A 19,068-nucleotide genomic window follows, 5' to 3' on the forward strand; every position below is an offset into this window, starting at 1 on the left:
GAAGAGAAAACTCTTATCAAGCAGATGAAGCCCCATTAGTCCCCCAGAATGTAACCTCACAGCGCAGGGTACCTCAGAGCATGATTTTCCTCTCCCCTACACATGTGCACTTTGCAGTCCCACCTCCTACCCACCCCATGGGCTCATTGCTGAGCCCCCCACAGCATGTCTCCAAGGCTTTGTGCTGCCAGTGCGCCCACAGCTTCCATCCCATCAGAAGGGAAGGGTTACATGCGTCATCTGTGGGACTTGTTTACACAGAAAAAGCCAACCTCTTAAAAGAAGGTGACGTATGTACCAAATGAGGCCACTTGCCTTTTTTAAAGCACATTGTCACATTTGGTGGCTGCCAGATTCTGCAGCTCTTACATGGTGTGCACGTGGTGAAGCTCCTCGTACTGTTCAGCATTTTTCTCCATCTGATTTTAATTAAAAACAGATTGAGGAGCTGAAGGGGGAAATAAGAAACAAGAATTGGGAATTACAAAAAGACAAACACGAACCTTCCAATAATTGTCACTTCTTGGAGCTGAAACATTTGCAAAAAAACTGTAAAACTCTTGTTGGTGAATCACAGAGGAAAGTATCGATTTGTTCAACTCATCTGCAGTTGTGACATGACTGACTCATCTCCAGCCTGGAGACCAAACTGAGCTTTGGAAGGGAAAATGTCGGATAAAGCAGTCTCCTTGCAAAAGAGCAGCAGTTTTAATTCTAACTTCTGAGTTCTGATTCATCAATGAAACATGATTGCAAAACACAGCCATCCTGGTTTGGTAATGTGAGGCACTCATTTCTAGTGGTGCAAGTGGGCTGCATTTAGGCCAGGCAATGCTGAGTTGGACTTGGTTTATGTAGCTGACAGGTGCTTCCTAATATTTTGACATGTTTTTTTCGTGCAGTTTTGAAAGCTCATTTTGGAAATCAATGTGACTAATCTGCAAACAGAGCTCTAAACCCATTGGATGATGTAAAAAAAAAAAAAAAAAAAAAAAAGAATCAAAATATTCTTTTTCAGTTGATGTTTGTCAAGCGTTACATTTGATTCACATGGGAAAAGAAATTTTGACCATATGAGTCACTTTAGTCTTTGGATACTTAACAAAATGTACAGTGTGACTTGATGCATGACTAATGCGTTTGTGTATTTAAGAGTCTGTTGATGCTAATGGAAGTTACAGAGCCGTATCTATAAAAGAAGGCACTTCAGAGCACACTGGTTCATTAACTTTAATCTATACATAATCAGGCTGTTGTTTTATAGATCTAAAAAACGTTCTTTAATGCCTTATATGTTTTAGGACTGCATTTTAAAAGTTCTCTACAGTAAATCTTTGTTTAAACATCCTGCTGTTCTACCCATAACCACGTCATTCTATTTTATTTCTGTTCATCTGCCAAGACTGCATTCTCTTTAATTAATACAAATTTTGTTGCTTTCCAGTATCTTCTCTTCTCCATTTTATCACTCTCAGATATGTGCACTCAATTTTTCCCCCCCTTTTTCTGATTAAGCAACTAGAATATTCTAATGAGAAACTGGACTTACAATAGAAAAATATATAGAAATACATTGTTACATTCTTCATGCTGCTTAACAAACATTTCTCAAGACACAAATGAAATATGTTCGTTGTTGAAGGTTTCTTGTTTTCCCCAATTAGCATTTTATCTATATTCCTACTGCTTTCCTTCCCAATGGATGAAGCATAAACTATTCTTCAGAGAAAGACATGAACTTTTTTCTAAATTCAGATCAAATGAAGCTGAATTTTTAAATCATTTAAATAAATCGATTAGTTGCATTTTTAATTAACCATAAAAACTAGTGTTACGTATTTTCAATTCATCCTAGCTGTAGATTTCCATTGTGAATATTCAAACTAAGAATTGCTTATGTTAAACTTGGTGAAACTTTCTGCATGCTTTTGGTAACAGCTGGAGCAGTCACAGTGCTGTTAAATTTTCTCTGAATCAGTTTTTGTTACTACTATATAAAAATTTTTTTATATACATATAATTTTCATTTCTCTGTTGCATATTCCCTTGACTCATTTCCCTTCCTTCACCTCACCACTTTTGATTGCCTTTTGCAAAGGCACTGTCATGATGTTTAAGAGCGAAGGTGCCAGGAGAAATTTACTGACCCAAAAATACCTTCTTTCTTAGATTTCACTGAGGTCATATAAGGTGTCACTCTGGTCCTATGCTGAATTTAGAGCAGTCCCAGTAATAATGCCAGAAAACAAACTCAGTACCTAGTTCTGCAGGTAACAGAGACATCACATAACAGAAAAGAGAAACTTTCAGCCCACCTGTCTCAGGACAGTGGGAACAGAAATCGCTTGCTATGTTCCCACTGGATTTATGCCTAAAGGGGAGGAAGAGGGCCCCACTGTCAAGTTTGTGGTGCTATGTCTGTGTCCCTTCTCAGCCAAAAATAACCCCTTCATGTAGCCAGGATTAACCTTTTAGTGAAAGGATTTGTCAGTCACTATTTATTGAGCCAGGTAAAAGCTTTCCCCTGTGGAGCTGCCTGCTTTTAAACAGGAATGAAGGCCAACTGCATGTGGATAAGTTCTGTGTCCTGCTACCTCTCAGAAGATGGTGCTGTAGGACAGACCCCTGTGTCAGCCCACAGTGCTGTCCTAGCACTGACCTCTCCTTGGTAATGTGGCAGACTAACTGTTCCTTTTGCATTTTGCTCGTTATGTTAATATAATTGTTGCTCCACGAAGTAGCACCAAAGCATCACCATTCCTTTCTGAGAAGCAGTAAACATCTGGAAACCAGTGTTGTAACTGTACCTGTGATAAAATGGTTGCTGCAGCATTGTAAATGCCAGGTGTGTTGCAGTGGTTTTCATCTACAAAACAGTGCAATGATCAAAACACCGATGCAGGACTGATTCCCAAAAGGAGTGACATTTGTGCCATGTAGCACATGTTGGGATTTTGACATTACCTTAGAACTGTGGACTGGGTTCAGGCTTAGGCATGCTGCAGACACTGAACAGAGATGCATTTACTCTATGCTAATATCTAGCTACTTCTGGAATAAAAATTCCAGCAGATTAATGTTCCTAGTTATTTTGTTGCAAATGTCATTTGGGAAAGCAAATTCATTTCTGTATCTGTGCTCTGGCTTGACTCAACATCTTGACTGATGTTTTCCATTTTCTTCAAGCTGCCCACACCTACTGCACTGTTCAGAATTAATGGACAGAAAAAGGCAGAAACGTGTGTCCAAGAAAGACACTGGTTCAGCGAGGTGGCAAGGCCTACCTGCAATGAAGGAGCCTCCTAAGTCTGTACAGGAGGTCACAGTGATGAACTTGCTCTCTACAGAGGAAACCTTGGGCTTTCCTTTTCCTATGGGCTAGTCAGGTATTGTAACAGCTCACCGAGACAATCTAAAACTCCTATCTGGCCCTCCTACAGAAGAGGATACATACAACCTAAAGGGTATGTGCATGTGTTCCAGAGAGACCTTATAGAAAGGTATTGCTGACTGTGTGAACCTTGGAAAAATTTTGGACCTGTGGTAAATGAGGCATTCATCTACTGCAAGTCTGTTCCTCTAGCACAGACAGAGGTTATGTAGGAGGCTAACAGGAAAGCAGAGGTTTTAATCATTAAGGCTTAAGATGCAGAGTCAAAATGCTGCCAGTGATGGAAGGTTGTATTTGTGGCGTCGTGCCAGCATGCTGATACATCAGTGTTGGAATATGTGGAATACCTGTGTGACAGCTTTCACAAAGTCACACATCAAATCATGGGCACACATGAGTGCCTTCAAAAAATAGCTTTTGAAAAACCTGTTTTCCTCTGGCTACATGTTCAAATTCTGTGAATGGATCATGTTATATAATCACATTTATAAATGGATCTATAAATGGATCACATTACATACTCCCACTTATAAATAAAATCTAAATAAAGGAAATGAAGTGCTACAATGGAAAACTGGAAGAAATATGCATCGTATATCCAGAGTCATAGTTTGTAATAGAACAGATGGACAAGCATCTCTTCCCAGGCTGTTCTTCTCCCATTTGCAGTTATGGTGATGTGGCGTGCTAAGAATATATAGCAGTCTGATCATTTTTAATATTTTTGTCAAAAGAATACAACTGTGCTTGTAAGGAAAATCATGTCAGATCAGAATTTTGTCAACAAATGTTATTTGGGGAAAAAACCATAGGATTTGGCTTTGCACTGAGCAGCACTCTTCTTGTTTTTCTAGAGATACATGAAGAGTGAAGAAGGTAGAATTAATTTTTTCCTCATTTGTTTTCAACATGATTGGTTGGTGAGGTGCACAGATAAATGTCCCAGGGCAGCCAAACTGAGGGAGTCTCACCAGCTCCCATTCAGCAAATAGAAAGAACCAAGGGAGAGAAATGGTGTGTGAACATCAGACCAGTGAAGCTCAGGAGAGCAGACAATACCAGAAGGACCTGAGGTCACACTAGCCAGCTTGCATTTTGCTTGCTTCCAGTTCCTGTTTTAAATGATGCTACAGAAAACATGAATTTAAGGCCCATCCCAAACCCAAGGGGAATGAGTATTAAAAAAAAAAAGTATGACTAATTTTAACTTGAGAAATGCAGTGATGAAGTACTGAAATTTTCTCACCACAAATCCAAAGGTATCTACTTGAGTCTTGCCAGCTAAATGCTGAGGGTTTCTCACACCAGGGTATTTAGATAGACTAATACTGCTTTGGCAGTATTAGTTTAAGTGTAATGAGTTAAAACTGTACCTTGACCATAAGTGCCTGGAAAACACATAAGGTGATGGATGACTTCTTTGTTTTACAGCATGTAAAATATGTCTGCATAAAGATTACAACATCTATTTGTTTTCCTGTCATGAAACTTTGGAAGGCATGGAGACTCCAGTTTGCAAATGAGCCTCTGACATTGTCAATCCCAGTGTGAATCTGCTCTTGACATAAACACAGTGAGAACAAAATTGATCTTAATTATTGAATCAAATACTACCAGACCTCTGTCTATGGATGCGTCCTCTTTTTTTTTTTTTTACGTACCCTGAACTGGGATCCAGAATGTTCCAGTGATCCAGATCACTGGAGGAGCATTAATTTGCACTACCTGAGGATGTAGACCATCAGACAGTAGGAATGTCAGCACTCATAGAGTTTTAACTAACCCGTTATACAGTAGAAGCAGATAATTGTTTCAGGTAACAGCTAACTACAGGCTAAAATAGTGGTGCACTTGATCTGTTACTGCTCTGTATAAACTCTTCCCCATTACATACTTGTGTAGAAAATATGAGTCAATAACTACTGATCTTCAGTCTTTGTATGGTAATAATATTTGACAGAATCCTTACCCATGAAGGTGTACTAACTTGCAGAATTATACCAATTTCTGTCTCTCACATCCTCTTGACTCTTCTCTGCCTTTTGCTAATCCATCACTACTCTTTAGTCCTTCTGTTGCTTCAAATGATTCTTCTCTAAAAATATGAGATGAAGTTTTTCTTATTTTAATCACTGCTTTTTCAAATGCAATCTTCTCTTCCAGTGGATGGTTCTGTAGTACCAAATATGTGCTGATAAAATGTATGTACACGTAACATCCTGAGTTTGTTCATGGTGATAGGATCCAGAGAACTAAGTAGGATAAAGGGCCTTACATATCTAGGTCAGCAGTGTGAATATAAGTAGGTCAGTAAAGAGGAAAGTAGGTTACCCCATTGTTATGTGGGTGAGGGGTGCCAAACCACTTCTTGGGTGCATTTCCAGATCACCGTAAAATAGCATCATGACTGACACTGACATTGACTAGTGTCGCCCCTGGCAATCTCTACAGAGATGTCAAGAAATAAATGGACAAGGAAACAAAACTGTCCTGTCACACGGGAGAGGACATACCCAGGTCTCAACTCGGGCATATTGGGAGGGCAGCAAGCAGCCTTGGTGGTGAAGCTTGTGCTTTTCTATCTACTCTGTGTCTGATTAATGGACAGAAAAATGACTTCTCTTTCTAGGGCTTTATTCTGACACATTTCATCAGCAAGATCACTTGTTAACACATATAAGACATACAGTTTTATCCTATTATGTCAGAATAAATTGCAGCCCGCAGGCCTGATTCTCTGCCCCATTATGCCAGTTTTACGCTGGCGCAATTTCACTAAGCACAAACAAGCTCCACCAGAATAAAACCAGCACAACAGCATGGAGATGCAGTGCCTTTGTCTTCCAGAGAATGGAAAATAATGCTCTAAGACTTTGTTGCATTAATAGCAGCATCTATGGTGAAAAGTAAGGCCCAAAGATGCAGTTTGAAGCTAGGCTATTCCTACAGAAAGAAACAGAAAGACTTGGGCATGGTATTTATGCAGTAGGTGCATTATAGCAGGTTCTGATTTGGATTTTTCTGACTTCCATGGTATAGCCTTGGGTGGTGTCGGTTACATGAGGAAATGATGACCAGGTCTCATAGCTGTACCAGGCTGATAACCATTTAAAGCAACACCCTCCTTTAGCTCTGGGTCCCTTCACATCTCAGCTCTGTTTGAAAGCATTCCCCAAAGTATTTGGAAGAAGGTTCTTCTGTGGTATCTACTCTGTGGTTTGCTTTTGAAGAAGCAGCTAATCTGAAAGTAGTAAGGGAGTGCAAAACAGATGTGATGTGGTGTTTTGTAAGAGCAAAGTGTCCTGCAAAGTGCTACCAGTTGTTTTCTTATTAGGGTCTTCAGAAGCATGTGAGGATGAGCAATGTCTGAATTTGTAAAACAAGTCCAGAAGTCTGTCTTGGTTTCCTAAATTCCTCCAGACCTTGTGCAGCCAGGGAACTTGAAGGCTTTTGTACTTCATTGTTCACATTCTTCCAGTGTGCTGTCTCCCTGTCCAGAATGATTAGGTTGTAAAATCAAATTGTAATGGATTTTTGTGTGTATGGGATTATATGGGTTTATATCCCAGCTTTTAACTGATTTATTTTTAAGTATAGATGCATGTGAGGTTTGAGCCATTTGACACCTGCAGTGAGCCCTAGATCACTCGCAATGTCTTCTATGATGGTTTGACAACAGGAGTAACTGAACAGCATATACAGAATGGGAGAATGGCAAATGCCATGTTAAGCGAAGACAAAATATAAATGACTTCAATGGTCTCAGCTATTTAAAAAGTATGCTGAAAAGAAAGTAGAGTGCTACTGGGTATTTTTTGTAAGCATTTCTTCTCACCCCGTCTTATCTGATTACTTCAATAGTTTTTGTCTTTCTTTCTTTACTTTGTTCTAGCCCTATCTTAGGGGTGCAGAGCTCTTACAAATATCAGAAGAGCTACTATTATCTGACCTTCCTGGGTGCAGCGTAACATGTGATCCAAGAACATCCTTCCTCTCTATTTCCCATCTCTCTAGATAACAGCTTTCTGAAGAATTCAATTCAGTTATTACGCAGTGCTTTTAAAACCCTGCTTCTTCCTTTTCTGGGGGTTGGACGCCACTGGTATTTTTAAATTAGTGTGATTCCTTTACATGTTATGAATTATTTGTTGGTGTGTGCATGGTTCTTGCATGGTATAAAGAAGATATAACTCAACTAAATCTAAGATAAGAGTAACTGAACGTGTCTGCTTGGAAATGGCAGTATTTGTGTCAGTCACTTAAAGGCTGACAATATAGCTACTACATTCTATAATGTGCATATATGAATTAGCTTTGCAAGCAAATTTTTAGTTCCAGATAGAAAATGTCAGAGAACTTAAACAGATAAAGTACCCAAATTCATTATAAAGTAGGCAAGCAATATGAATTTCTCTGCCTTTTATCTCTTCATTTACTGTAACTTGTAACTCATTTACTGTAGCTTGTAACTCAGCGCAACAGGGGTTACTTTTGCAGACGTACACTGATGCCCAGGACTCCTCCCTGAACTGGAGTCCATCCCTGGACTGTGTCTCTCCTCTTCAGCTCACTTATCTGTGTACACCACTGTTTATTTTCCAGTTCATTTTGGATATTGGATACTGGTTAGCAAATCAATTGTAAAGAAGTCTTCCTAGCAGGCAGGACTTTATGGCACGTTAAACTATTGCTGAATAACTATAAAATGTGCTTTGAATCAGTACATTTATCAAAGTTCTGAAAGGCAGAATTGCATCTTCATATGGGTGTATTTCACACACTTACACCTTGCCCTTCTGTGTTAAATGCCTTTGTGCATGTGATTTCCTTGTACGCTAGATATTTAGCACGTGCTGAATCAAAGGGAGGGCAGCAATGTTGTAAGTCAGCACAAAGGAACTTCAGTGGGAAAGGAAAACTTTGTATATCTGGCAGCCATTTCAAGTAGGCATTATGAGAAAAACAGGCTTTGAACACTTCTTAGGCAGTTTTACAAGGTAACAGAATGATACACAATCATTCATACATATTTCTATACCACCATACAATCATCTGCTGGAAATCCACTGATTTTTTTTTTTTTTTGTGTATCCTCATAATATCTGTGAATAATATGAAATGGTGAAGAACAGTGAAGTTGCTGGACTAGCATATGTATATCAGGACTACAGAACAAATCTGAGCAAAATAATGATTATGTTTTCGTTAGGTCATTTTCTCAATGTCCTTCTAGTTGGCTGTGCAGTGTTTTGCTTGAACAAAGAGAGGAACTTAATCCAACCCCTACCATCAGTAATGCTAGATATCAGTTTCTTGATACAGCATTTTTGTTTTATCACTATCTCTGTCCGGTCACATATCAGTATGTCTTTTTCATAACAGTTATTGGGGAAAATTACTCATTTGAGAGGGACCTTCCTTGTTATTGACATGGCAAAACCCTTATGCAGAAATCTACTGTGTGATCTCAAGTACTACGATTGCGAATTGCACACAAAATTTGAAGACTTTAATTTGCAGTTAGTGCAGAGCTTAGATAACAATTTGCAACATGCTATTCCTGAGGCTTGGAAAAATCCTGGTCACTCAGCCTCAGTAAGTGCATTTGCAAAGAATGGTTGCTTGTATTCACCTAGAAGCTTCAGGAGTGTCGTGAGAACTGGTTGTTCAATGTTTGCAAAAGGATCTGATAATTAGATATGCTCCAGGCTGCTTGTGTCCTGTACATAAAGCATTAGATTATCTTAATACAGAATTAAAAGGCTTCCTGTCTCCAGGGACTGTTCCCCTAGATGTAATGCAAACTTGTGAAATTAATGCCCAGAAAGCACAATTAGATTATGTGGTTTGCATAACTGCCTTGAAAGCATGTGGTCCCCCTAGTGAGAAAAAGCGAAGTCTCTCAGTAGGCAGAAGTGGGTAGAGGTGTCATATATTTGTTTCTTACTTCTTGATACTTCCCACCATTTTTGTTTTATCTCAAGTAGTACTCAGAAGCTATAGTTGGAGCCTTTTGGAGTTAAACTCATTAGCCTTTGCTGTTCTTGGTTCAGAGACTCTACCATTGAGGAGAATTGTGCTAACATACTTGACACTACAGGCTTTGCTTCAAGCTGCCTCTTGTCAAACCAAACTTTGAAAATGTGGGTAAAATGTGCTCAAACCAGGTACCTCCTCTTGTAACCATTTAGAATCATGTGGATGGAGTTCCCCGGAAAAAAAAAACAACAAACAAACAACACACTACTGATTCTTAATATTTGCATTTATATCTATCTATCCATATTTAATTATATCTATATATAATTAATAGCAATTTGCTTGAGAACTGAAAAGAAGGAAAGTCTAAATTTATAATGATGTGAGTCTGAGAGAGAGAGAGAAAATAAAAAGCAAAAATCCCATAGGGCATAAACTTCGGGATTTCAAACTCAAGCCAACATGCAATATTTAAGGCTGGTGCTTTTCAAGAGCTTCCAAAACATGTACAAGACAGAAAAGGAAATACACAGTCAAATCTTGACAGGTTTATTCAACAAATGCAGTCAGCTGGCTACAATTGATGAGACTGTGGTCCATTGCAAGAAGAATCTTGCTGGAATTCTGCAAGGAAATGAGCCTGAACCAGTTGGAGAAGAGAAATCATCTGTTCTGATGGGTTACTTCTGGATCTTTGTTGCATTCTCCCTATAAACTTCTGTTATATTTTCCTACAGTCATTCCCCCTTCCCAAAACAGTACAAGCAGCTCCTTTTTCTGTCCCCGTCTCCTCCATTATAACTTTACCATAAAAAACTTCTTCAGTCAAAGTTTCCACTATCTCAATCTCCCTCCCAGGTCTTCTACCTTTATTTATAACAGCAGCTGAGAAGAAAGCTGCTGTTGTGGCTTTTCCAGAATCCGTACAAAATTTGCTGTTTAGGCTACCAACTACACTGGCGCTGGTTGGCGAAAAAATCCCTTCAGAGCAAATAAACCAAATGGCAATGGCAGACTTCTTATTAGTTGCAGCATTAATGTGGCTACTTCTCTAGATCCTTAAGAATTTTACACTAAATGTAGACAGCTTGAGATCTCTTTCACTACATTTGTTCAAAATAATGAAGAAATTGATAAGCAGGCAGATAGACTGCAGTCTTGTTTCATTAGGAGCCAGACTGAAAGCAAATAAAAAGTGTTTTTTAAAATCTTATCGTTTGTGTTTTGTGGTTAACAGATCTGGATTTTATATTATTTTTGACATGGGTCCATTTTTATGATATACTTCATAATATAATGGTATCGAAGAGGACTAAGGCCAGGAGCTAAGGCATAAATCAGTTGTCACATCAACTTCCATATAGCCCAAGAGATATGATGCTGTGTTCTAAATAAAACTGACTTAAAACCCCTCGGTCACAAATTAATATGCTCAACTGACTTGAGGTTAAAAAAAAAAACAAGAAAGGCAGGGAATGTGTGCTGGTCAGTCTCAACCCATGAGAACCATCAGTAGCATCCAATTCTAAGTACAGAAATTCTTTTACTTAGCATCATCTTAACACAGTCTGTTCTTCCTCTCTGCTCCCATGCGTAAAAAGTGTCAAAGTTTTTCACACAATTCAGCCTCATAAGTAAAACACATCAGAAGTAGATTTCTTTATTGCTTGGTCTTCATTCCCAAAAGCAGTGTACGCTTATCTTTGCCTCCTCTTTTTTTTAAAAAAGACATCATACCTAATGGCTCTCTGGAAGTGCATGTTTCTCAACTAGCCCTATGTGATCAGCCTTCTCACCAGCAGACCCCCCTCCCCCCCATGTGGCCTGAGATGTTCATTTGGACTTTGAACAAATCTGCTGGAATGTCAAATGATTAAGCAATCATTTGACAATTTCCATTTTCACCACTTCAGAAGGAGACACAAGCTGAATCTTCACGTAATACTCATCTTACAAGAAAGAGAAGAAAAAGTAGCTTCTTCCAAAGGAAGCTTCAAAATCTCTCTCTGAGGAGGGACAAACTTGCTATCTATGAATATGTGAGATTCATGGGAGATCACAGAATGGTGTGAGTTGGAAGGGACCTTAAAGATCACCTTGTTCTAACCCTCCTGCCATGGGCACTTAACTAGATCAAATTGTCCAAGCCTCCATCCAACCTGGCTTTGAACTCTTCCAGGGATGGAGAATCCACAGATTCTCTGGGCAACCTGTTCCAGTGTCTTACCACCATCATAGTGAAGAATTTCTTCCTTATACATAATCTAAATCTACTCTTTCAGTCTAAAGCTGTTACTTCTTATTCTATCACTACACTTCCTGATGAAGAGCCTTTCTGCTTTCCTATTCATCCCCTTTGGGCACTGGAATTCTGTTCTCAGGTCTCTCTGAAGCCTTCTCCAAGCTGAACAAGCCCAGCTCTTATAGCATGTCTTCATAGGAGAGATGCTCCAGCCCTCTTTTCATCCTCATGGCCCTCCTCTGGTCGTGTTCCTACAGATCCATGTATTTCTTGTGCTGTGTGCCCCAGAGCTGAATGTATACTCCAGGTGGGGGTCTCATTGGTGTGGGTTCCATGAGAGCAGAACAGAGCAAGACAATCACCTCCTTCTGTCTGATAGCTTTACTTCTTTTGATGCAGCCCAAGTTATGTTTGGATTTCTGGAGAAGGAAAACACCTGAAAAGAAATTTAATTTAGAATACGTTACTTAAGCTTTAATAAATAGATATGAACTGACAATGAATGTCTGTAGCCTCATTATTCAAAGATTTCTAATTGATGGAATGATAAGATATTGAAGGATTAGAACTGCAAAGGAGACAAAAACATAGTAAATGAAGCTCAATGAATGTAAGGGGAAGATAAAATACAATCACCAAATGCCTGTGCCTGTGCCTGCTGGCCTAACATCTTGAACTCATGCTCTCACTCTGACTTCTCTGCCTGACTCAGATGCTGAAGGCTCAGCTGGCAAGTGCCTGCTGTGAGTCACTGTGTACAGAACTACCCCTTTGTGGGGAGATGGATGTGTGAAAAAATCCCAGTGTTGCCTAACTTAATTAGTCTATGCCATGAAGCACCATCTCTGTCATATTCGCATGGCCCTCATTTGTGGTCCTATGTACGATCCCCTGCTGCTGCTCAGGATGTTCTCTAATTACAGTATTGTCTGCAACTTTCAGCTTGTTCCTAGTTCCCTACCAAACTTCTTCAAATTCACCATCAACCCCTGTCAAACAGCAGCTTCTTCCTAAGCCTTGTCCCAGGAAGCTCCTGTGCTGGCAAGGACTTCATCAGAATTTCCAATAGAATTATTCACACGGCCCTGTCTTCCTCTGAAAATCAAAAAATAAATAGATTTCATGATGATGAATATCCTAGGAACCCTATGAAGGAAGGAAAACTATTAAACCAGCTGGTCTATTGCTAACCCCCCAAAGGTCTAGAATGATATTTACAGCATAAAACTAAAATGGAGGACCATGAAAATTGCGTCTTTGCCTTAATTCTGGATGGCTTGTTCTAAATAAGTAAAAGTAGATTTGTAGGTCACACATTACCAGACCCTAGACATTGTGTTTCGTGATTGCTTATTTTGCAAAGCAACAACACAAACTAGCACAACCCTTTAAAGGTTCTGTTCCTCATCAGGATTTAATTATAAAAATTCTGTATGCTGTAGAAATTTGTGGTCTGGGAATCAGTGGTACAGGCTTATTATATAAAAGGATACCAGCCTGCTTCTCAGACACATAACTCGACCCTTTTCTCTTCTTTAGCACTCTTCTGGAGCAACTGCTGGCAAGCAGGAAAAATAAATCATTGTTCCATAGATCCAAACGCCACAGTACATAGGAAAGAGCAATAGCATAATTTTCCTTTTGCAGAAAGAAATTCAGTCATGTATACTAGGTTAAGCTAGGACACTTGGCATACCTAGAAATCCTTTTATACATGCAGTCTTTTGCATCTCTATATTTTTCTATATCTAGCAGATAGTTATTATTTGCTTTTGTTTTGATTTGTCTCGTTTTTCTTCCAAGTAACCAGTGGCTTTTGAAATTCTTTTGGCCTTCTACTTTGCATGTACAAGTGTAGAGAGTTTGCATGGTACTTCTCCTACTTCTCTGCATTTTGTGTACTAGCAAGGTGCAGATACAGCTTGGAGAAACCTCCAAAGAAACTGTGTGTTTTCACATAAGCTTGTGTTGGCAGTTTAGGTCTGGACGCAGGAAGACATCTTAGTTCAAGAAAACACGTAGGCACATACTTCAGTTTTTTTTTGGAGCCAGCAGTGGATCAATGTGAAAACCAAGTCACAACCACCTGGCTCTTCCATGACTTTGAATGTTAGTCTAGATGGGAAGGAGAGATGAAAACCTTGGAAATGACTAATAATATTATATGTTTTTACTGTGCCTCAGAACTTATGCCAAAAATGTGGGCCACATAATGTTGGTTGCACAAAGAAATAAGACCTTACTGTAGTCTTAGAAGGTTTTGTCTATGTGACAAATATATTTTTAAGAAATCACTGATTATGCATTTTAAACAAATACTTTAAACATGATTTGGTACCTATTAAGGACTCAAAGAGAAAATAATCTGCAATATTAGTAATATGACTTTGCTTCTATCCTTTCTTTACGAACAATACATACAGCTCTGAAATTGCAACAGAAATACAAATGCTCCCTTAAACAGCATGCTAATTTTATTAAGATGATGTACGTAAAAAATCACTGTCATATCATATAACAAATCCACCCCCTCGTTCTATTCAGAACATGCCAGATGCTACCAAGGGACAAAGAGAAGACTACTTTTTTTTTCCTTAGCAGTAGTGGGATAACAGATTCCTCTGAGAACTGGAATTGTATTCTGATCAGTAGAAGAGGAAGGGAAGATAAGAATGAGAACAGAAGCAAAGTGCTGACTCCTAAATTGTGAGAACACAGTCCATTTTAGGAGTTGTCTTGCAGGTTTGCACAAGCTAATAGAATAAGGCAAGTGGAGAGTCTGTAAACACCCTGCTGTGCAAGATAAGCTATGCTGTGACTGCTGTATCTTCCATTTCGATGATGATATCAGTGCTAGCAGAAATACTAGTCTTGGTTTGGTTTGGAGGGAGAAGTTGTTTCAGCAGTCCTGGCAGTTCTGCCACTTTAGATTTGAAAAATGATGATGGCTAAATGTGATAAAAGCTTGAGAAAGCCTTTGACATTGAGTCTCACCAGCCATTTTCCCGCCATTGTTTTGAGAATATGAATCTGTGCTACACTTCAAAGTTTTATATCTTTAAGTGAATTATTATCTCCAAAGAGCCCAGTGGCCTGCCTTTGCCTTGCATATAGGGAATTGTTAAGAAGAGCTTTAGGAAACTGTGGGATTAGGCATGATTGTGTATTCCAAAGGCTTTGTCTTCCCCTTCCATTGGTGCCCCCACTGGAGGATGCGCTCACATAATTGTCATTTTTGAAAATGAAAACATTCCCCTTTGGGCTTAAGATGAAGTTGATTTAATTCAATACAAAGTTACAGTGCCTTCACAGGCTTTGGACCTGGGCTTCTGATGGTGATTTGATGTGCCAAAAAAAAAAAAGCCAGCATATGAGCATGGCCTTGGCATTCTGCTCACTGCAGGCTTTAGTCAGGGAGCTCTCTGCAGCAGTGAGCTGTGAGGGAAGAAGGCCCTGACTACCCGGCTGGCCCAAGGAGGGCATGCCAGCTTGGTGCATGGCACAGGGGGGTCTCTGAGGGCCTCTGCACACGATTTGCTCTGTGCAGCTCCCTGACAGCCCCTCTTGATGTAACAGTTAGGTGCTTATAGCCAGAGAATCTGCAACAGGAGACTGGTGATGAGCTACATGCACACAGGCAGCAGCATGAGTGTAGGGGAGGAGGGGCTGTGCTTGCAGGAACTGCAAGATCTGCAAGTTGAAGTTCAGCAGAAAATAGCCTGTATATAAATTACCCTAGAGAGCACAATGAAGTTGCTTTCATTCACACTGTCAGTGCAAAGGAGTGGCAATGGATTGCAGTAGTGTAGTCCTGGATACAGTCACACATAAATACTGATAACAACGTCATGGTCATGAGCCTCATTTGAGGTCAAACTTTTATGATAACGTGAACAAGAGGGTTGTAGAAAGATTGGATCTTTGCTCTTCATTTTCTCTTTAAGCCCTCATCAGCTTCCTGTTTCCATTTTAGCCTTTTCTGCTGTTTTTTACATGATAAAGCTGCACAACAACTCCCTGTAACTGTATATTTTTAAAGATAGATATCTATTGTTCTTTTCACATGACATCTTGAATTAAACTGTACTTCAGATACTTGAATAATGCATAGCTTCTCTTTAAATACCTAATAAAAAGTGCTAGGTGGGCAGGTCAGTCTTAACAGTTTTTGTCTCAAATTGTACCGTTTCAATATTGTGCAGTTCAGAAGACCAACAGGTGTTATTCATCAGGCCTCTGAACCTTGCAGCTGGGTCAGCTCCTGTCCCTGCAAAAAGTCTGCTCATGGGTTCTTTGAATGTCTCAGCCTTCCTTGTGAAAACTGGCTGACAAAGCCTAGTTGTCAATAAGACCAGTGAAGGTTTCAGTTACAGGTTTTTTAGATCCTGAGCACAGCTCTGGTGGAACTATTCTTCTTTTATATCTTGATATACTTATAAATGCAACTAATCTTTCTTTTTTTTCTTTCTGGATTTTTTCAAAATTTAATTTAGAAATTCCATTTTTACTTGAATGTTTTCATTTATAAATTCAAAGTATTGACATTTATTTATATGTACATGTACATCAAGTATACAGAGAATGATAAAAGCATAAGTTTCAACAATTTTATTTTTGATGGGAAATAATACAAGAAGTTTATCAAGACACTGGAAGTTATAAAGGAATCAATACAGCAACCCATTTGCACAGGTCTTCTATGTTTTGGAGAAGGTCCTTTGCAAAGGAAGTTTTACAGTTCTCTGTGACACTGGATGTATCATATCTTCACACTTGAAGAGATCCACTAAGTCTGAATATATGTTTGAAGCAAATAATTCTGAAATTACAGTTCTGTAGGGCTTTTAAAGTTATTATCCTTTCTAGTTTTTTCAGCATGGCCAATCCTGTTACTGTGATAGTGTCACTAACAATTCCTGTAGTAGTTCTAACAAGAATTACAAGTTCTTACAAGATTCTGCACAGATGTACAAAGACCAACCAGTAGAGGGGGCACAAAAGCCAAAACACTGGTTTGGTTACGTGCCAAAGACAAGTATTTTTTCCTTAAACGTCTGTGCGTATATATGCGTGCAAAGAGTAGAGGAGAAACAATCACTTTTATGTTCTTTAATTTACTTTTATTAATTTATCCTTAATGAAAACGTGTTCTGTCTTAATTACAGAAAAATACTTTTAGAAACTCAGCTTCATTAAATATCTTGAGAGGAAATGCATTTGCAGAGATTATTTAACATTGGCCACCTGATGATTTTCATTGTGTATATATTTTTCCACTAACTGAATCACTTGGGAAAAGCTATGGAGAAATGTTTCTAGAAATGTTATGCTTCTATACTGTGTTTCTCTAGTGGCCTTCATTGTCCCCAAAGCTCTATGGAGGGCCAGGGCTGAAACCTTCCCTGCATGAGTGCTGGCAGGTGCTATAGCAGTTCAAACTCAACAGGAGTTCTAGCAAGAAGCATCGACAGCAGTGAGAGAGAAATGCAGAATACTTACAATGCATAGAAATCAGTACTGAAAGATCCAAACTAAACCAAGGCATGTAGCAGAATAGCTGGGCATGGCACAGAACCTCCTCTGCCCTGAACTGCGCTGAATTTCTTCCTTGATGTGACCTGGGGGCCATTAAGTCCAATTTGAAAGAATTACTTCAGTTTTTACCACTGAAAACAGTGCTGGACGTTTGTATGTCCCAGAAGCCAGGGGAACAGGCACAAAGGAGACCAAACCATTGTGAACCACTGTGGCTGAGTAGAACAAGGACAGCTGCTGGGAAGCAGAGAACAAAAGTAGATGCCCAGAAGCCAGACTTGCAGGGGGGGTCAGGAGGGGACAGATAAAGGATTTCACTACTTAAAAGGGAGAGAGAGAGAGAGAGAGACTTGGAGGACAAGCAGGAATACCAACAACAGGCAAGTACTCTGACAAGACATGCTGCTCCACGGTAAATCAAAAAGAGGAGGATTAAAGTGGTTAGGACTGAAGAAGCATCTAATACGAGAGTTCCTTATGAGGGAAAACCAAATGGGTGAGGAATACAGGGGCAAAGTGGGGAACAGAGTATAAAAATAATGCTTTATTGTTTACCTTAAGAACTTGGTATGCCCATGGAACAGCCACAGATGGCGTTCGTTAAAGCCTACTTACAAAGGGCTCAGCGGATGGAGGCCCATCGGAAGTTCTTCTGTAATCTTCCATGAGAATTAAGTTCTGAACCGCAAACTTAGGGTCTATATAAGGATCCAAACTTCACTAGAAGACCAGCGTATTTCTATCTGTGTTTTGATTTTGAACTATATTTTTCTTCCTGCCAAATTCCAATTTACTTCAGTAGATGGTTTGTTTGAGTGAATCATGAGGTAAAGACTGGGCCTAAGACTGCAAAACATAATCCCATGCAAGCCTGCAAGAAACATACTATTCCTCAATGTTTTCAAGGTTTACAAAGCTGATCCTAGTGTAAATTTTCATTATGTAGCATTTTGTGGTGATATTAGCTTTAAGTGTTTGTGACAAAAGGCAAATTTTTCTGGTATGACTCTTGTGTCTTTTTTGATAGGCAATTAGCTCAGCACTTTGCAAATACAGAGATTTTCCTCCTGAGATCACGCCATGGGCTGGAGATACTACCAAAGTGACTGTAAACATAATCTATCACAGCAGAACTAAAAATTGTGTGAGGATCACTGGGCGTTAATGCCTCCGTAACCACTTCTGCAGTGCTATCAACACTGTAGAAATTAGTATTATGTATTATATTTAATTTATTTTTATATTCCTGGTGTGAGAGGTCATTTAAATATGAGACAATTGCAAGCTTACGTGTCTTTTAAAAGTAAGTAGTTAGCTCTCAGGCCTGTGAAAAATAAATTCAAAACACAACCCTGGCATGATCCTGAAAGTTCAAGAGTGAGCTACTGAGGAAAAAATTGTTTCTAAGGGTTTCCATATGACTTTTTAGTATGTCTTATTAGCAATACTGCCATTGATTGTTTCCAACAGCTTTCTGTGAGTCTTTGTTACTCCACCTTCTGCTTGGCATGTTGGGCCAGCAGAGATCAGCTGAAGGACTCTCCTTAGGCTCTTAATTGTGGGGTGCTACACACTGTCAAAGTGAGAGTCCAACTGCAGGCTGATAAAGAAGAAAAGCCAAGTCCAGGCATGAGAAGGTGATCTGGAACAGGGTGAACAACACAATCCCAAATAAAACAGTTATAAATTAAACAAAGATTTCTGTCCATAGAGACACTGACTAAACAGAACATGATGCAGATGAGTACTCTGCATTAAGGTTCAGCAAACTCCTTCCACTGAGAAGGGGAAAGACTGTAAGACTGTTTTTTTTTTTACCTTTTTTCTTCTTTTCTTTTTTCTGAATGGTTGTTTCAAACACAATGAAAGAATTTGATTTTTGACTTATACTTACCTGATACTTTTTTTTTTTTTTTTGCAC

This window comes from Meleagris gallopavo, chromosome 2, assembly GCF_000146605.3.
Source record: "Meleagris gallopavo isolate NT-WF06-2002-E0010 breed Aviagen turkey brand Nicholas breeding stock chromosome 2, Turkey_5.1, whole genome shotgun sequence".
Taxonomy (NCBI): Eukaryota; Metazoa; Chordata; class Aves; order Galliformes; family Phasianidae; genus Meleagris; species Meleagris gallopavo.